This window comes from Onychomys torridus, chromosome 12 (assembly GCF_903995425.1).
Source record: "Onychomys torridus chromosome 12, mOncTor1.1, whole genome shotgun sequence".
In the NCBI taxonomy this organism is placed as follows: Eukaryota; Metazoa; Chordata; class Mammalia; order Rodentia; family Cricetidae; genus Onychomys; species Onychomys torridus.
Window position 1 is genome coordinate 26,211,886 of NC_050454.1, and position 8,389 is coordinate 26,220,274.

The window sequence follows — 8,389 nt, forward strand, 5'->3', positions numbered from 1 at the left end:
AAAGTTTTGCTGTTTTTTTTTAAGACTCAAGAAAGAACGATTGTGCAGTTGTTTACATGGTATGTCTAAAATGTCTTTGGCTGAACTTGGTCCTAGAAGAGGCTAGGTGACTGGGCCTCAGAAGAAACAGACTTTTCATCATATCATCTTCCATCATTTTTGAACTTTGAAACAATTAAATATATCACTATACAAAGGAATTAACACTTGAGTCAAAAAGCATATTTTTAATTTAATAAATGTTTTAATTCATTTTACATACCAACCACAGATTCCCCCACTCATCCTTCCTCCTGCTCCCCTCCAGCCTCCTGCCCCCAACCCACTCCCTCCCATCCCCCCCTCCAAAAGGATAAGGGCTCCCATGGGGAGTCAGTAAAGCCTGGTACATTTAGTTGAGGTAGGACCAAGCCCTTCCCCCATGCATCAAGGCTGAGCAAGGCATCCAACCATAGGTAATGGCTCCAAAGGCCAGCTCCAAAAGCATGGGTTTTAAAGAAATATACAGAAGCACAATCCATAGCCTAAGTAGCATATAGGTTTTAATCAAGAGAAATGTTTCCTCAGGTTTTACAGACCACACAGGGGAGATGCAGTATGAACTGACTGGGCTCAGGTTAAAGACATTTTCCATGAAAAGGGTTTTTGGGGGAGAGTTTGCTTTGTTCTGTTTTCTTTGTCTTAATGGAAGATGCCATGTCAGGGGACTGTAAATAAACAAAGGATGGAGTCTAAGGAGAATAGAAGGTTGCAGACATTGTGAATAAGGACGAATTGATTAGCCTTAGGTATGTGGATGTTAAACAACCCTAGCTGTTCAGCTCTGTTTCTCCATCAACTCAGCTGGTTGGGATGAGACAAAATGATCAAAGATAGTGACAGTCAGGTGGTTTAACCATACATTTTTCTTGCTATGAGGAAAACTGAGGACCAGATGACCTCTTTGAGTTAACAAGATATCAAAGAAGGGTGATGGAGCTAGCCGGAAATAGCACCTCTGCAGGAGAAAGTGATATTTCCCTGCTGGCCATCATTTGCCAATGCAGAAAGAACAAGCGGGTAGGAGTTTGCTTCCATGCAGGAAAGACAAATTCTGGCTTACTCTCTTAAGTTCTCTAAAAGTGTATTAAGTACTCAGAAAATGTTCAACTTCCATCTGTAAAGCTACAAACCACTTGTCAGATTGGCCATTTATACTAAAACTCTTTTTCACGTGCCACGGTAAATTTGACATACTATGCCTGTTTTAAGTGATCTTTAAAGGAACTTGGGAAAATACAGTATACTAAACATTTTTTAAAAAATTAACAATACTTGTAACAGGAATCTTAATGGTACTTGTTAATGAAAACAAACCTGAGGCCAGTTAGTGGGGTGATTGCTGGAAGATCAGAGACACAGAACAAGCCACAGCTATCTCACCTTGCTAGTTCCTCAGGTGATCCTTTTTCCTCAGGCTGGAAGCTTCTGAGTCCTCCACATGAATCTCAGCTGAACTGTGTTGCTCCAAAGCCTGAACGCTTAACCAACCAAATGCTTAACTAACTACATGCTTACTCCTCCTTTAGTTCCTGGTCCTCATGCCTTATATACCTTTCTCTTTCTGCCCCCACTCCCTGGGATTAAAGTTTGGGTTTCTGGGATTAGAGGTGTGGATCACCATACTTAGCTGTTTCTAAAGTGGCCTTGAACTCAGAGATCCGGCTAGCTCTGCCTCCCAAGTGCTGGGATTAAAGGCATGCACCACCACCACCCAACTTCTGTTATGGCTTACTCTTCCCAATTTCTAGCCACCATTTTTGGCTTTGTTCTAGTGGCTGTCTGTTCTCTGACCCCAGATATGTTTATTTTGGGGAACACACAATATTTCAGGGAACACAATACCTACCACAAATACTATTTAAGCCAAATGTAAAAATAGACTATGACCCTTAATCATGCTATTTGCAATTATTAGAATGTTAACAATAGAAAGCTGATGTGTATTGGCTATCCATGATATACTGTTAAAAACTTGAAATATGTGTATTAATACATTATTATTTTTAAGTTTTGTACCTCAAGGATAGCACTTACACTCCGCTCAATAGAATTACTTTATAAATCCTATTTTGTTTGTTTGTTTGTTTGTTTGTTGAGACTGAGTTTCTCTGTGAAACAGTCCTGGATGTCCTGTAAAATCCTAAATTTTAGGATTGAAACTAAATGTGATTTCTATGTCAGGTAATATTCAAATATAGCTGTGGCCCTTCCAGTATTTGGAACTCAGAAAACTGTATGTGAAGAGACACAGCAGCTTATTTTTTATCATGACAGCATTGACCCCTATTGAAAATGAAAGTAATATTCATTTCCTGAAAGTCTGATGCAGATCTACTTAAGAAGTACCTTCAAAAGGCCCTGGATCATGCTTATGACTTTGGAAGTAGTTCGTTGTCATGGCCCAAGAATTGCTCCCCATAGAGCTCTTTAAATAGTAACATTAAAGAGCTTTGTCTTAGAATTGTCATTAGAAAAGTATTTTCCTTGTGCTGGGCTGAGAGGAAAGACTTGATTGACAGGCCTTTTGTAATTAAGTTTTAGTTCTCTTCAAATAGATATTCCTCAGCAACGGGACAATAGTTTTATATGCATTTGTATGGGGGAATTTAAGTTGTACATTCTTATAGCATGAAAAATGATTTGGCTTTCTACACGGGTAACAATGGATAAGTCCCCATTGCATTGATGAGGGCTCACAACAAAGACCTGTGAAACACAAGTACCCTGTATTAAAAGTATACAACCATTTAAGCAATAAATAAATAAATAACAGCAAATATGTTTAAAATGTTTGTTGTTTTATGTCCCCCACAGACACTGCACAACTAATGCTATTTATACAACTTAAAACACAAACTTGAAACATGAAAGTAGCTTTCTTTGTTTCTGAATACAATAAGAATCAGAGAATTCTTACATCTAAAAGGATTTAGTATTTTCCTACTGTATACATAAGGAAATTCGGGCTCTTTTCACTCGTTGCTAAGTTCCTGGTTGAGGCTCCTACAACAAAGGGCAGATTAAGAGAAAAATCACATAAACTTATTTAATATGAATTTTATGCGTGAGAGAAACCTTCATGGGAAATAAAGACTCAGAGACGTAAGTACGCTTGTGTGTGGTTGATGCTCAGCTTGATGGAATGCCAAGAGTCACGTGGAAGAAGGATTGGACAGAGAGGATCTGACCAAATAGTAGCTAACAGAGGAATTTGCAGGAATTGCCCAGTTCACATTCTTCTCTGTCCCTGTGAGTTCCCAGCTAAGAAATTTTCTGTTTGTCCACGTATAGGAAGCATCTGCTCTTTAACTCACCCCTTATTGTAACTCTTTTGACCTACCCTAGAGGAAGGCCAGGTGATCTTTTATGGCCTGCTTTGGGGAAAAGGGCAAGAGAACGAGGGATCTCCTTGCTTCTGTTCTTTTTTTTTTTTAATACCAAGCTGACATATTTTGGGGTACTGTGTCCCAAACCCCACCACTTGCAAGCTCTTGCCTTCACACACCTGCCTGTTTTCCTTTGCATTTGTCTCCCAGTAGGATACTCACTGTGGGAGTACTCTCCAAGACAGTGGGCTCACCTCAGTCGGGTTTGCTCATACAGGAACTAGTTACAAAGTGCAAGGAAACCTAGTTAAACATTACCCTGAAGGTGAGGATCTGTGCCTAGTTCATGGATTTCCAACACAGTTCTAAAAATCTAAGCAAGACAATTTCTACAAATCATATACTGTGTTTTGTGTCTCCCAAGCATTGTTTATAATAGCACCAGTGTGATCAGAAGAAGGTGGGAGCATGTTTATCACAGTAACCAGACTTCTCTCCCACCCATATTGTAATTTTCAATGTCTTTCCCACATCTAGGAGAAGGTATGTCTTCCCATTGATATCCTCTCTACTATGTAAGTCTAGTAAGCCCTGTTGACATCAAATAATAAAGCATTTACTTGGGAACTTCCCTTAAAATGTTAAGAGGGTATAAGTTTGCCAGATGACATTGGTTTTAACCCTAGAAAAAATAAAATGTCTATTGGCAAATGTTCACACTTACCTACTACATTTATTTTTCATCTGTGTAGATACATGCAGAGCTATTTTTAGATCAGAAAGCTTGGTGGACTGATTTCCCTAGACTATCTTGACTAATATTCAATTATCTTTCAGATATTTATGTATGTTATTCCCTCAGAGAAGCCCTTCTTGACCCTCATTTCTAAATTATGGAGTCCTGATTATTTCTCACCATAGCAAAGTTTTTTGGACCTAGTGGCTAACCCCAAGGAGTATAGGGTTCATTAGGAAACCTAACTTATTCTAACACATACAGTATGTATACCACCACGTACATATAGTACTCAGCTAACACCCAGTTGCACACAGTGAATACTTGCTAGATGAACAAACAGGAAGAGCAGAACACAGACATTTTCTCAATGAATATATTCCATATTTACTCCCATGTTTTCTTCTTCCGTAAAGCACAAGGGAGGAAAAGAGAGGATAGAGAGACTAATTTGGGAGGATTACTACCCTACTAAAGTTTCCTTCTGTTTTTCAAGTTTCAGACCCCAAACTTGAATGTGGCGCTGTTCATGAGAATCCCGTTTAACTGCCCAGTGTTTGTGGGAAGATGGGAGGTAACTTTTGGCCCAACTGTGCAAAAGTCCTGTAGGGGAAAGGCACAGAAGGCAATCCAGGAGGGAGTGGTGAAGGCAGCCAGGCCGATTCTGCCCCACTTCCCCTCCCCCACAGATCAGACCAGGCAGTCTTCCAGCTCAGCTTCCACTGTCTGCCCTGGTGAGGACAAGGGCACATTCTACCTCACACAAAGTGCTCCCCAAAGAACACAGATGCTACTAACTGGGAAAATGATTGATGCTTTTGTAGCTTCCTACTGCCTAGCCCTGTAGCCAGGGCTATTATCTTGAAATATGTGTTTTGTATTTGAAGCATTTTCTTCTCCCTCTCTCTCCCCACTCTCCTTTCTCCCCACTCTTCTCTCTCTCTCTCTCTCTCTCTCTCTCTCTCTCTCTCTCTCTGCTGACCATGGTGAATTAAAAAAGAATTCGTATTTTTCAAAAGTTTGGATATTTACCGATATGAACTATAACTTGGAATCACTCTTCTATGTTTGTGAAATAAACAATTTCAGATGTGCTGGTCATTGGTAGAGTACTATTTTAAAAACTGGTTTCTAAGTAGTCAAAGATTGTACCTCCAATTTTATTCTCCCATAGACACCAGACATCCTACTATACTTTACAGTGTAAGTATCACTTTGGCATTTGAGGAATACCTTGTTAATAAGAATCCCTTCTACATTCTTTCCCTCAAAGAATAACTAGGAAATTCATGCATGCAGAGACATTTTCACTGGGCCAGACAACCCATAGTGACTTACTATGTTACTCTTTCCCTTGATTTAGAGGTACACAGAGAAGTTAGAACCAGATTCCAGAAATTGTCTGTGGGCCACAGGACAGCAATATGGCTACTGGCCGTGTGTTTTTGTCCAGACTGGAAATATATCGAAAAGGAGTTTCTCTTAGATTATAAGAAATATAAGTCACAGAAATTGAGGCAGGTACAAAAGAAATAGTTTACCAGACTTCTAAAACTTCTTTCAGACCTACCAAGGCCAAAAGGAAGATGAGGTTCTGTTATTCCAACTGAACAAGGTAAGACAACTATGAAGAAATGATTTCAACTGTACGCTAAAAATTACCCAAATTGCTAAAATGCTCCAGCAAGTGAGGGAATAGCAGTCGAGAGCCACATACAACTTGAGTACACTACCAGCAAGCAGAACTTAAAGACTGAGTATTCATGATCACGTGTTTATTTGTAAGTGGAAATGTCTGGGGAGCAGTGGGTGGAAAGCGAACAGGTGACGCAGGTTTACCTGCAAATCCCGAGACCCAGTGACAGCCTGATACTCACTCGCAATGACGCTGAGGCTGATTACAAAAGTTTGCAGACCAGTTACAAACTAATTTCAATGGGCATTCGAGACCAGACGACTTCCGCTTCCTTGTTTGCTTTAACAGTCGTGGGGAAGGAAGAACTGGCGGAAGCCAAATCTGACCGCTGCTTGCTTCCCTCTCATCTACTCTCACATGCACACACAGATTCCCTGATGATTGAAGCATTTTTTTTCTCCCTTTCTCCCTCCCCACTCTCCTCCCTCCCCATTCTCTCTCCTCTCTCCTCCCTTCTCTCTCTCTCTCTCTCTCTCTCTCTCTCTCTCTCTCTCTCTCTCTCTCTCTCTCTCTCTCTCTCTCTCTCTCTCATCATAAGGAATCAAAGGAATCTTTGACTACTTTGATTCTTATATGATGATTCTGGGAATCTGCCGGGGGATTCTGGTCATCCCCTTCTTATATATATTGTGTGTGAATGTGTTGTCTGAACATATGGCAAAGGTATATAGAACTAAAACAGCTTACCCAAGAAAGCGAGATGTGGCAGGGAGGCTATACAGAGTGGCAGAAGTGGATTTCAGTCTAGAACTTACCATGAAAGACTTTAAGCAAATCAGCTAGTCTCTTTGGGTTTTATTTTCTTCATCTTAGAATGAGCAGTTTGAATCGCAGCAGCGGCCCTCCTACATGGATTGGGCGGGGACGAGCTTCCCAGTTGCGACCTTTAGAATGACGCTGAGTCGGCTGCTTGAAGTTCCAACTGTCCTAGACGCACAACCTAAGAAGGCTGTGTCTGAATAGTTCTCAGCCACGTCCTTGTTATGCAGCAACTTTGTTTCAAACAAATAAAGAAGACTAAGGAATGAGAGCAAGAGAGGAAGCTAATTCCTAGAGTGTCAGGAAAGCAAAGACCAGCGACAAGCAAATCTTGTTTAGTGTGTGAAAATGTGATTACATTAAGCTGAAAGGTCATCCTGCCCGCGGTGATTGAATTACTCTGGCTCTAACAACCCAAGTGACCACCATGTAATCAGTATAGCGTTAGAGATCAGGATTTATTTCCCAAGAGGCTGGAACTCCTGGGTTGTTGATGATATGGCTGGTGTAAGTGGCCTTGCCACTGGAAGGCTCTTTAGCTTGGCTTCCTCCGCTACTGTCAGCATGTTGAAATTCTGTGTAACTTATCAAGAGCTCCACATTTCTACTTTAGGAGGACTCCGCCCATTACAGAGCTAATGCCATCTAAAACTTGCTTTGTTTCCATGTGATTTTCTAATTGTTAAGTTGTTGATGTTTTATATAGGAGTGCTAAACAAAACCACGGCACATCTAACCCATTATTTCAGATTTACTCATTGGCACTGATTGCCTTTTGAAGAAAAAAAAAATTACTTAAAAATACTGGTGGGAAATGACTTCTTAACACTGAATTCTAAACTTATACAAAGAATCAAATGCGATTGTAAAGAGAAGAAAAACTATTTCCTGTCATCGAAGAGTCAGAAAACACTGGAGGTAAAATCAGGGAGCAGAGAGAAGCAGTGGTTACAATTGGAGTAGACAGGAGCAGCTCCGGACAGCCATGAACAACAGCAGCTGCAAAAGAATTAGGAAGTTCCTGGGGTTGTGTGGATGAGTGATATCAGACACCCACTTCATAAATGACTGATATGAGTGACTTCAGCAAAATCAGTGCCCTATCTGGTTTTGTAAGTCAATTTCACAAGCCAGAGTCATCAGAGAGGAAGGAAATGCCTCCAGGTGAGGAAATGCCTCCGTGAGGTTCAGCTGTAAGACATTTCCTCAATTAGTGATCAATGGGAGAGGGCCCAGCCCATTGTGGACAGTGCCATTCCTGTGCTGGTGGTCCTGGATTCTATGAGAGACCAGTCTGAACAAGCCAGGGGAAGCAAGCCAGTAAGCAGTTCCCATCATGGCCTCTGCTTCAGCTTCTGCCTCCAGGCTCCAGCCCTGCTTGAGTTCCTGTTTTGACTTCCTCCAATGATGACTGTAATCTGGAAGTATAAGCCAGATAAATCCTTTCCTCCCCAACTTGCTTTTTTGATCATAGTGTTTTGTTCCAGCAATAGAAACCCTAACTAAGTCAATAAGTAATGCTGATGTAAAATAAAGAATCTGAAAAAAATGGTATAATTAGAAATTCAAAGAACAATACTATGTGTACAAGAGTGGATCCATAACCCTAGCAAGGCAATCTGATTGTCCAAACCACTTGACTCTTTAATATATCAACTCAAAGTATTTTAAACATTGTGAAGTTATTTAACTAGAAATTATTTTTAATTACACATTGAGAAAGAAGAGAAGGATACTTGTTGTTTTGTAAGTTAGATTTTTGTCTGAGGACAAAAATAACATTAGGAAATTAAGATTAGTCTTCTAAACCATATTACCTATATGTACTGA